Genomic DNA, 13022 nt, shown 5'->3' with positions numbered 1-13022 from the left:
TATGGTGGCCTGTGATCTACAACATGGCTATACATAGATGATACAGATATCTAGATATACAAATATTTACATAAAAGTACACACACGTGTATATATATATGGATAGATATAGATAGCTATATATAATATTAACATAGAAGCACATGTATAGTTATGCATAGATAGATATATAAATATTTACATAGAAGTACAATTATTTGTATCCACAGATGGATATGGCCTAAATCAAATCACATAGAGTGATGAACAAGTTTACATTCATTTTCTTACAGAACTATACAGAGTGGTTTATCACTTAATCCTGCCTTCAGTAAGTGTCCAACATTCCCTTTCTAATCATGAACTTTTGTCATTTTTGTCTTAATTGCTCACTTCACTAACCTTATCTTTTTCCTGTACCTCCCCAAAATTACTTAGACTCAAAGTTAAAATGCAGCTAAAATATTAGGACATTAACCGCTGTTCTTTCTTCTAAGACACAACTGTATCTTAACCCAAAACAGCTATGTAGTCACTACCAGATATTCTATTCCACCACTCCTAACAAGGTCTCTCCAAGCTAACAATTCCAATGTTCTGATATAAAGATAAACTATTAAATGCAAAAGATCCAGGTGAGCAGTATCAAGGAATCTTCATTTGGCTATTGTAGTTCAGTGGTACAATGCCTGAGACCTGAGTGAGTGGAGTGGAGAGGAGAGAAGAGGAGAGGAATAGAGAGTAGAGTATAGTAAAGTAGAGAAGAGGAAAGGAGAGGAGAGGAGAGGAGAGGAGAGGCTTCTCTCTAGAATAAACAATGTTCTCAAAAAAATCAAACAGCAACAAACAACCCAATTAAAATGTGGGCTATGGAACTGAGCAGAATTCTCAGAAGAAATACAAATAGCTAATGAATACTTTAAAATCTGTCATCTTAGCCATGGAGAAAATGAAAATTAAAAAGTATTTTGAGTCAGCTCTCATGCACTATTAGTCAGAGTACAAATCAGTACAGTGGAAATAATGGGAAGTATCTCAGAAAAGATGTACCGTCTGACCCAGCTACTCTACCCCAGCATATACACCAAATGGGAGACCAGCTAAAGAGATATATGTTCATCAACCGATGTATTCACAATGGCTATTTCTTCTATAACTACTTGCGGTCATTGCTATACTCCCTTGTATTTTTTAGTGTATATTTGGATTTCTACCCTAATTTTGCAAATTTTGCTACCAAAACAAATACACAGAAACACTGCAATTTATTCATAAGCTATCAGCCCTAAGTCAGGCAGGTTCTGAGCTGTATTAGTCCTTCGGTGCTGTTAAAAGTTACATGAATGCCTCATTAATTGCCAAATTAGTAACTTACAGGCAGCTTTTGCTATAGGTGTCTGTCTTCAGGTTGAGCTTCTCTTAGTCATTTGGTCTTGATCCATCCCACATAATGGCAATCTCCTTCTCTTCTTCCCATTTCCTTCTTCTCCTCCAGGGTCCTACTTAAGACCCCTAGTTAAGCTCCACCTTCCTCTCTCTCCTGCCCAGTCACAGGCTCTTGTCTTTTATTAACAAATCAAGAGATTATTAGGGAGAATTCTTTATAGCACACTGGTCAATATGATGTCCATGTTCAGATGACAGCCTGATACTGTACTCAGTATCTGAATACACAAGACCAACCCCAACAAGCTAGGACATGAGCTCTGCATCCATCAACTCACCAATGGAGGATGAGAATATGATATCAATATTCAGTGTAATTTTATTCAGCTGTATAGAAACAAAATTTAAGAAATTCACAGATGAGTAGTTGATGCTAAAAACAATATGTAGAGTGAAGAGAACAATAACCAAAAAAGACAAATACCCTATGTCCATACTCTTTGTAGATTTTGTCATAAGATCTCAAGATCTGTGTATTTACTTTGGAATGAATTCAGAAGCTGATAAAATAAGTTTAAATTCATAAACTCTCAGAGAGTGACCAAGCTAAATTTTTTGACTTCAGAATTGGCCAAGAGAAACAATGGGGCCTCTGAAAATATTGGTGGGCAATGGTGAAAGACACACTAAGGACATGAAGGACATTCAGAGCTACAAAGTAAGACCTTGTGTCCAAAAAGGGAGTAGGAGGAGGAAAAGATATGTTAAAATATTATTTACAAAATGGAGTGTCTTGATGTTGCTCAAATATAAATGTAACTGATAGGAGGGAAGGATAATCCAGACCACACAGAGAATGTCCCTCAATTCCTACTTGACAAAGCCTCTCAGTTACAAACTGGAAATATTTAGCATCCACCTTGATGGATAATAGCTGTTTGGGAAGTATCCAACTTGTATACATGAGTGCACATGTTTAAGAGGTAGGGACTGCTCTAGGTTTAACAGAGGGATCAATGGGCCTGGAAAAGAACTGACTTTAAAATTAAGAAGGTGAGAGTATTTTCAATTAGATTTAGTTAACCAATCAAAAAGCATGGAAATATTACAATAAGAACACGAGAAACATTGTGACTATGTCATTAAAAAATCTTTTCGTTTTTTCTTTCTCAATTAGAAATATCTTCTATTCACCTATTCACTGCAGGCTTTTAGCTTCCAGCAGCCAGGAAAGAAGCATAGCATGGCAATGGGGCCTTTGAAACCCAAAGAAATGACTGTCACTCCCAAACTACCAGCTATTTCCCTTTGAATACAAACATACCATTTAAAGTAACTCATTTAGTGCTTTCTAAAGGCACCTGGTGTAACCTTGCAAGTGGTGATTTGTAACATGGCAGGCTGTTATCAGGCAGCTACAATATTTTACCTCAGCCCAGTGAAGAACAGCATTATTCTAGGGTTCATCCATCCAGAAACATTACATGGGAGGCACACTCCAATCCCAGTTCATGTGTATGCATTTGGGGAAGGGGAGGCTGCATAGACAAATATAACTTGGTTCATCCATTTCTAAGCAATCTCACGTGTTTAGACTGTACTATAAGGCAAAAGAGGATTAAAAATCATCTTCTACTACAGCAGGCCACATGTTGCAGGTTTGTATTTAACTACCACTCCTTATCCTTTTGGAGGTAGTGTATCTATCAAATTTCTTTTTTTTTTTATTAACTTGAGTATTTCTTATATACATTTCGAATGTTATTCCCTTTCCCGGTTTCCGGGCAAACATCCCCCTCCTCCCTCCCCTTCCTTATGGGTGTTCCCCTCCCAACCCTCCCCCCATTGCCGCCCTTCCCCCATAGACTAGTTCACTGGGGGTTCAGTCTTAGCAGGACCCAGGGCTTCCCCTTCCACTGGTGCTCTTACTAGGATATTCATTGCTACATATGGGGTCAGAGTCCAGGGTCAGTCCATGTATACTCTTTAGGTAGTGGCTTAGTCCCTGGAAGCTCTGGTTGCTTGGCATTGTTGTTCATATGGGGTCTCGAGCCCCTTCAAGCTCTTCCAGTTCTTTCTCTGATTCCTTCAACAGGGGACCTATTCTCAGTTCAGTGGTTTGCTGCTGGCATTCGCCTCTGTATTTGCTGTATTCTGGCTGTGTCTCTCAGGAACGATCTACATCCGGCTCCTGTCGGTCTGCACTTCTTTGCTTCATCCATCTTGTCTAATTGGGTGGCTGTATATGTATGGGCCACATGTGGGGCAGGCTCTGAATGGGTGTTCCTTCAGTCTCTGTTTTAATCTTTGCCTCTCCCTTCCCTGCCAAGGGTATTCTTTTTCCTCATTTAAAGAAGGAGTGAAGCATTCACATTTTGATCATCCGTCTTAGACCCAGGTTGTATTCATTTCTTCCCTGGGGGTTGTACTTGCCTAAAGAAGTATGGTTTGCTTTTTGTTATTGTTTTGAGGTTTGGGGATTTGTTGTTTATATTTTTCTTTTTAGTTTCTTAGTTTTGGGTATTTTCTTGGTGGTGTTTTAGTTTTGCTTTTATTTTATTTCTGGGTGTTTTAGAGGGTGGTGAAGAGTGTAGTTTTTTTTCTTAATGATGAATATGATCTGCTAGGAAATTCACACTTTCTAGGAGAAGCTTTCCAGTGACAATTAATAAAATGCTCTAAGTACTTCAACTCCCAATTTGTGTATATTTTACCCTCTTAAGGTAAATCTCTATGCATGATGAAATACCAGTTTCCTATAGTGATATCTTGCTTGAAATCAAACTCTTTGGGGCCACCATTTCTTTTACTGTGGCTTCCCCGTCCCCTGAGTATACGTCAAATCACTTAGCACCCTTTTTGAGGACCAGGTGCCTGCCAATAAATGGATTTAATTCTGAGTCTTCTATCTTAAGCATGGGGTGTATGTGTCTGTCTCAAAAGAATAAAGAGAACATCTTTAGAATTTTAGAAAAATTTTACCATCTCTTCTAGAAGAGGATTAATGAGTCGAATACAGTAACTGAAAAAGTACCAACAGAAGAGCAAAGAATCCAAACGATAAACAGGGGAATGCTCGGAATAGGGAACTATTGGCAATGGATACAGAAAAAGTGCTCAGCATCTGTAGTTATCAGAAATGAAATTAAAACTACATTGGAATCCTATCTCACCACAAACAAAATGGCTATTAACAACAACAGTAAAGACGTGAGTTAGGGCATTCAGGAAAAGGGAACTTTGTACACTATTGTCTGGTATATACAGTAAGAAAAACATCATAAAGCCTTCTTACAATTCTATAAAAGAATTAGCACATCATCCAAACATGTCATTGCTTCATTTATTCTAATAAATAAATAAATAAATAAATAAATGAAGTCACCATTAAAAGAGATAATCAAGAACACGCTGATTAAAAGATAATAATCACAATATATATGGCATTGATGAATCTCTGAATCTGAAGGTGAATGGGTAAAGAAAAGATGGAATACATAGGAAACAATTTACAGTTATCAGCAAGAATGAAATCATGCAGTTTGAAGAAAAAAATGGACGGATATACAAGATAATCTTCATCACTGAAATGTCGGGAGATGGAAATGATTACCACCAATCAGGAGAGGAAACAAAGAGGGGATTTAAAGGAAGAGGATATGGGAACCAGGGAAGGGGGAAGAGAGCAAGAGGGGGCTGTGGATAACTGGATAACATAAGCATAAAATACATGCACATAAGGATATGTAAATGTATTAACCGGTATGCATGAGTGGTAACCATTAATTTGTACAAATATATGTGAGTCAATAATTAAAATGACAATAATAAGTAAATCATTTACCTTTCAAGGAAATTCTCTCGAGCTACTTCTGGAAAAAGGTCTAAGACAGTGCATATATTATACTAAATTGTGCGCCAAAATAAACAGGGGGAATTTGAAATTGATATTGACTCCAACAAGCCAGCAAGCAGGAAGATGGTAATGGAATAGCTATATGCTATATCCTTCATACTTCCATCTCTAAGGATGGAAGGCTGTTGAAGGAAAAATAGTTAAAGAAGTTGTTATTTTAACATAAACATAATTAGAATTATATATATTCAAAGAAAAGATCTGTCTATTTAGATAAATAAAGCTTCTTGGGAATTAGTAGTATTATAAAAGGTTACTACATGAAACTTTCCATTTCAGTGTCTATCTATAGGAAAACTGAACTTACATACTAAGAGATAGCCATTGCTTTTATACTCACTCTATTTTCCTTTACTCGAATTTCATTTGGTATTTTTTGCAAATACAGCAAATAATAACCATCTCACATAATAATAACCAGATCTATTCTAATGCAAAAGAATTACAGTTCATGGTGCATGTCACTCTTGAAAATGTAAAAGCAAACAAATGTCAGTGTTCCAATGCCAAAGAAAGGAAAAGGACAACTGTGTGTTGGCTAACAGGCCCCAGAATAATATAGACTCACTATTCTTCTGGGTTACCTCCCAAGAAGCAGCTGGTAAGCCCATAATGGTTAAGTTATCACACACCTTGATTATATGACATTGAGAAACCAAGCTGGGTGTGTGCTGGTAGCTTTTTCCTGATGACTAGGATTCATAGTTTAAGAAGGAGTGATATAGTCAGCAGGGGGAAGGCATCAGTGATCAAACTGTGAACCATACAAACTATAGTATAGATAGTCTGATATTATAGTATCAAACTGCAAAGCAAGATTACACACTGGTGAAATACTGGTATGGCTGTTGAAGAGGTAACCAATTGTACTTTGATTGACCCAAGGCCTTTGTTATTATACCACAAGAAAGATTCAATATTGCATTGTATGAATCTACTCAAAAATCCATGACTGAGGAGATCTTAAGCTGTCAAATCAAAGTTGTTGAAAACTGTCACAATGCCAATTAGTTTTGTAAATATTTTTATCTATACTCATACACAACTCTACATTTAACTTTTTGAAGAAAAACCCATCTCTGTGATTAAGTGGTAACAGCCGAAGCATATCTGTCCGAGGTGCTGAAAATAACTAACATTCAAGTGTTTGGCTCTACACAAAATATCTATACTACCCCCTATGAAACTCAGAGAATACCAGAGAAAGATAGGTAGAAAGAATTAAGAACTGGAAGGTAGGGAAAGGGGATATGAAATGTCTTCTGTGCACAGCATAGACAATACCATCTTGAATTCACAGCAGCTGTTGATGCCTGAAGATGCCTTTAAAAGACTGTGCCTATCAATAATCAGTCACGGACCAGGGTGGAGCTTATGGTGTCCTGCCCATTTTGAGGAACTAATGGGTGTGATGGATTCTGAGGGAACGGCCTTGCATGTGTTATGTACCTGATGAGAAGCCCAACAAGCTCAAATTGATAATTATAAACACTGAATGATCTTGATTATACTCACTGGGTCTAAAAGTAAACAATCAAAATAAAAATAATAAAACTAATAACACCAAAAAGTTATGAATATGGAAAAGAGATCAGCAGGGAGGAGGTGGAGGTTATAAACAAAAGAATTCACAGTAGACATGTACAAAATATCAAATATCAAAGTCAGTAAAAGTTTGATGAAATGTCAATGACATGTTAGTTGATTAGTTACACTTAACTATTCACAGTGCATATGCATTTCAAACAATCATGTGGTAAATAACTCAAAATACACCATATCAACTCACTTTAAAATAAAGAAATGTTTAAGATATTGAGTGTGACAATAGAAACAAACAGAAAAAAGACATGAGAAAAAATGAAAGAAATAAGGACAGAAAAACATGGAAGGGGATAAGAGTATATAAAACAGTACCAATTTGGGGTAAAATTTGTCTCAAGATTCCAAAGTTGGGCAAGTATTTGGAAGACCAGACATAAACAAGGGAATGCTCTCACCCCTCCTTCATTGGAGACATCTGTTTGTTATGTCTGAACAGTACACATATGTTGTGCTTCCTATATATTTCAGGTAATATTCAGTCACTCTCTAATCCCTGGTAGGTTTGAAGACTGGCCATAGCCTCATAGCCAAGCTATTCAGAATTAAGACGATGAATTTCAGATAAAATACAAGCTAAGACCAGGACTTAACTCAGGTGTGGAATTGTAAGCCTTTTAAGTTAAAATAGATGGTAGAATGCTTTTCCTAAATTGACAAAATTGATGGACTGTGTGTTAAATGTATCTTATACTTATAAATTACATAATGTTAATGGCTATGCTCAATTTATGTCTGGGAGAAAAGAGCCTTTTAAATCCAACAAAAGGGAAGAAATGTTGTGGATTGCGTTGGTGGTTTGCATTTTGATGCTAACCCCACTGCCAACAAGGAGCTAATCACGTGATTCCATGTGAACCTGATGCCTAAATTAACTGGTCAAATATAGGTTAGAGCCTGTGATTGGACAGTGGAAGGGAAAGACGAGGCTGGAAGTTTTAGAGAATGGAGAGAAGACAGATGAGGAGGATGAGACGGGGACAGAGAAGATGGAGGAAAAAGAGGTAGAAGATAGAACAGACCCATGTGGCCTGGAGAAGTTCCCAAGTATAAAGGATTTCATAGTCGGGAATAGAGTAGTGTAGTGGTCTATCTGCCCAATCTAGGCATGCAGCTTATAGAAATTATAACTGAGATGTGTGTTCTTTGGAGATTTACTGATATGTCGGGCTGGTATCGATTTAATTCTCTGTTGTTTTCCTTTCCCTAAAGGAAGCTGACACTGCAGAGTCCTTTGGTGTTCTGCAGACCAGCCATGGAGGTGGATAGCCTGAGGAAAGAGAGTAGTAGCTCTAGGCTGGTTTGGTAGGCTTAGCAAGCCAGCTACAGGAACCAGGGCCAGACTGCCACTTGGAGCTAGCCATGGGGGGTGGGGACAAGGGGTGGGGGAACGCCCTTCGCCAGCATCTAGCTAAAGAAAGGGTGGGTAATTTTTAAAATGACAAGCTACACACATAAGCTCTGGGAATATTTGCTGTCTGCCCTAGGATGGGTCTGCTTGCTCGGGATTAAGGTCAAACTGCTCTCAGAAAGAGAAAGGTAGTGGTTGCTCTGATCTAATAGCAGAACCACAGGGAAGAGGATTTGCTGGACAAGTGCACAAAGGTGAAGAGTGATCAGACACATGCAGTGGGCCCACTAGAAGGCCCCTAGAATAACGAGATTCATTATATGAAAGCAAAAAGAATCACGGCTAAACAATGAATATTTACTTTCCGTCTATAACTGGAAGTGCCCAAATGCTAACAGCAAACCTGAGACACCCTAGTGGCTATTTAATCTGTATTTTACAAGACTGCCACTGCTAAACTTTTCTTCCTTTATAGCAACCACAGGCAGAAGTGTCTGGTACAACAAAATTGTGAAAACATGAAATAAAAATGGATATTCATTGGTTATCTAAACAAAGCTTCCATTTGTGTTCTTACATATGATTTTTTTGAATGGTGCTTTCCATTCTTCATGAGTTTCTAAAGGGCGATATCGATTCCCACAGGAATACATTTCGTTTCAGTATTTGTGTGTCAACTTACTTCATTTAAATCCATTTCTCTCAACCTAAATGTGTACACACACACACACACACACACACACACACACACATCATGTGTAAGTTTATTTTTCCTTAGAGACTGTAGCCTTCTTGCCTGTAAAGAAGCATACTAGTGTGAGAATCCTCTTGTCAGATGCCACCATTGATGGTTTCTGTCAGTCTGGATCACTGTCAACTGTCCTTTGGGTTCTTAGTGTTGATGTGATGAGGATGAACGTGTTTACTGAGCGTCTGTGCTTTGGTATATGTGCTTTTAAACTAAACACTAAGTCACCAGTTATGCCCTTAAGCAACCTCAGAAAATGTATGTCATGTTGCTGGTGACAGCTGTCAGTTAACATGCCAATGAAGATTTGGAGATAAAGATAGGCAATGACTTTGAACACATAGGCTTCTTCTCATAGTTTCCAAGTGTATTGACTTTACTAGGGGTAAGGGCCAATTTTCCTTCTGTGTAGCATTTTTTTCTGGGAAAATTAGAAAATCCATATAGCTTATAACTAAGTATGTGGACCTATATACTGGAAATGCCTGGGTCTTTACTGTTCCCTGCTCTCTCATGGAGAACATACTTTACACCTTAGGACAATGATGCCATCATTGGAGCCATCAAACACCAAAACCTCTAACATGGCTCCTCAGGTTTTCAGTTACGATAAGCAGAATATACTCGTGTCTCCTGCAGTGATTATGTTCTAAAATTAGAAAGAAAAGAAAAACATCACACAGTTGAGTGTAGGTTTAAACATATCGTGATTGGCACTGCCAGCTTTCTTTTGATGTGACGCAGATCTACAGGGAGGCCACGATGGAAGGTTATCCACCTCTTGTTAAACATTACAATCTCATTATTTTTCTATCTTAATGTTTAACAGTACAATTTTTTTGTCTGCATGCACGGTTTGAACACTTTAAATACAACATTAGTCTCAGAAAGCCTTCAGAAGACCATATTGAAAAATCTGGTTATTATTACCTTAAGCTAAAGAGCACTACCGTCCATGACTTAGAAAGAACAAACGGTAAATTTGTATGGAATATAAACCTAGGCTTAAAGGCTAAACATATGCTGTAGAACACATTAGTGCAACTCCCTGACCTTGAAAAAGGCAAAGGTTCTTAGGATCGACACATTAGTATAACATAAAGGGGAAAAATGCTAAATTTGGCAAAGAAAATTAATAACTTTCCTTCAAATGACATTTCTTAAAATGAAAATTTAAGTTGTACACTGGGATGAGATATTTGTAATTCGGGTGGTTAATACATGACACAAATGCAGAACAGATCCATAACCCCCGTAACAGTAAAAGATCAACAGTCCGACTTAAAATGTCAATCTCTGAGCGATCATTTCGAGAAGAAAAAGCACATGAAATGTGTTCCCTATCACTATGTATCAAGGATATCCAAACAAAAGTCACATTGTCTCAACCCTTCAAATCAACAGAATATCTGTTATTAAACAGGCTGGGGACTTCAAAAGATGGTCTGCAGGAATGACCATCACAATGTTATCACATTTCTGCAGAGATGGTGACAGAGCCTGGCTGTGCGTCTCATGTAAGGTAAAACAAAATTGTGGTTCAACAGCTGCTAGCTCTCCTCCACATAAAGAAACATTGTCTAAGCCAAGCATGATGAAGGAAGACTGTACTCTCTACTGAAGAGGCCAAGGAAGCAAACTCTAACCTTCAGGCCAACGTGGGGGATACAAAGTATTCCACAACAACTGGAGCTACACTGATGTCCTATCAGGCAGGGGAAAGTGGGTTATGAACATCTGTAACAATTTAGTCATCTAATAATTTACCACAGAAAACTGGCCACATGCCTACTCAGAAGAGCAAATAAACTGTGGCACTTTATAAGGTGGAGCAGATATTCAACAATAATGGGGATAAGCTACTGTGGGATACAATGGCACAGATGACAAGCAAAGATACAGGGAGCTCTCAAGAGGGATGATTAGACAGTATATTAATGCATCTACAGGAAATTGAGGGCAAAAATCAGAACAGCGCTTGTTAAAGGATATGAGAATCATGGGAAGGAGATATGAGGGCACTATCTCAGCTAATAGGATATTATCTGTGTGTAATTACAGACTGTGTGATTAACAAATCTCACCAAGTGTCCAGCTTAAAGAAACATGTCTGTTAACAAACTTCACCTCATTTCTTTTTAAGTAAGACAATTGCAAACAGTGAAAATGATAAAGATACAGGTGTTGTCAATATCTGCACTGTATAAAAGCTTCCTATAAAAATACAAAGAATTTATCAGGTAATTTTCAGATCCAAGAAACTGTATTTTAACAAGAAAATAGAATTAGAAGGCAACCAGGTAGCAGATCTGGAGTTTGGATTTTCACTTGATGTGCCAAGTTCTTTGCCCTAGAACAGTAGCACCCTTTGAGTGATCCTTTTTTATCACGTTCCAGAGTAGAAAATAAGCTAGTAATTTTACAAACAAATCTCCCACATAAATTATAATAAATGTCTTACCAAATGATGTTTAATCCAAAACATATTTTCAGTGGCACAGAAGTGCCTACTCTTTCTGTCCTCACAGTCTTTGCTATTCCTGAATGGAGCAGCTCTGGGACTACTCTCCATATGAGAGAGAATACGCTTGCATGTGTTCCTGAGGGCTTATCTACAAAGGTGTTCTCTGCGTCTTTTCAGAAGACATGTTGGAATTTACAGCATGAGAGGCAGGAGGCCTCTCATCTCCTGACCATTCATAGACCATAACTCCAGCAGCCAAAATGCAAGTGGTACATTTTTAACCAGAGTGTGGAACCACACAGAAAGGAGCAAAGATCGTCAGGAAAGTAGCAATGGTTTTCAAGGTCACACATTCCAAAAGGTGGATACAAACCCGCAGAGGAAAAAGCAGATGTAAACAAGGAATCTGGGAGAGTGAAAGGCTTGCTATACCAAGGCGGCCTTAGAAAAGCTCCTAGGATGACTGTTACGATCTTATCATATGATGAAATTCTCTTAAAGCTCATTCTTTGTCACAGTGATGAATTTGAAAGATAGATCAAATCCTGTAGATAATGGATATGGAGAGACCAAGGATAGTCCATGTGCTATTTATAGTTAGCAAAATAAGTATAATCATTAATAATAATTAATATTAAACGGAGCATCATCATAATTTCTTTAGTTTAGTACTGCTCCCACATTAGACATGAGGTCAAAGGAGCACAAAACATCAACTCAAAATCAAGGCCTTCACTTACACAGCAACAGAAAACAGATGCAAGGAACATGGCTGCAATACTGGGGATTTAACCTACACTCTAATGGCTCTCTCTCTTTCTTTTACTCCCTATGCTGTTTAACCACACAGAATTACTGTGTATGTAGGTTGAGATGATAAATATTATCAATACACCCCTATGCTGCCTTAGGAAGTGACCATTCTCCTTCTCAGGACCTGGGCTCCTGTTTGTTCCTCCGTTCTATATGAATTTTTCTCCACATTTCTGTGTGTATTTTCTCTTCTATCTTTAAATCCATCAGACTACATTTGCAATTGTTTTCTTTTGGGTTCATTTTGGCTACTGTTGCTGCTGATGACAGAGTTGCAGACCTTGCATCAGTGCTTGGCCTATGCTGACCTCAAATGCATGATCCTCCCATCTTCACTTCCTGAGCACCATAGTTATAAGTGTGTACCACCGAGCTGGTTACTCCACTAGAGAACACTAGGGCCCAGAACTCTCTCCACACCCATTTCTTTACCTCTGTCCTGGAATTGGCAGTAAACATTTGACTGGCCCTTCAATGCATATCCACCTGACCCCAGCACTAACCTTTTGAGTAACATCTCAGCAACTGACAGTACCTTTAACCCTATTCATGAGAAGCACCTCTGACACCAGCCATTGCGATTTTTATGTATTATCTTCTCTACCCAAACCAAGGTTGTACACCTTGCTGGTAAGCTTTGTATTATCCCTCTTGGCACTGCATAATCTGAATCCAGTTCTTCAGGGCTTCTCAATTAGCCTACTGTTTTAGCCACATTATGTCCTGCTTGAATCTAATATGTACACTGGTCATTTTCCAAGAG

The 13022-nt window shown here is 38.1% G+C and overlaps 1 protein-coding gene across 3 annotated transcripts in view; it reads right to left on the bottom strand.

The window, feature by feature from the left end:
* The window catches only part of Khdrbs2 (KH RNA binding domain containing, signal transduction associated 2), a 506623-nt gene that overhangs the window by 481748 nt on the left and 11853 nt on the right, over nt 1–13022 (bottom strand). The gene's annotated exons all lie outside the window — the stretch shown is intronic.

Source organism: Rattus norvegicus, chromosome 9 (genome assembly GCF_021556685.1).
Source record: "Rattus norvegicus strain SHRSP/BbbUtx chromosome 9, alternate assembly SHRSP_T2T, whole genome shotgun sequence".
Lineage (NCBI taxonomy): Eukaryota > Metazoa > Chordata > Mammalia > Rodentia > Muridae > Rattus > Rattus norvegicus.
Note: the sequence above shows the minus strand (reverse complement) of the source record. Positions and strands in the feature narration are given on the sequence as shown.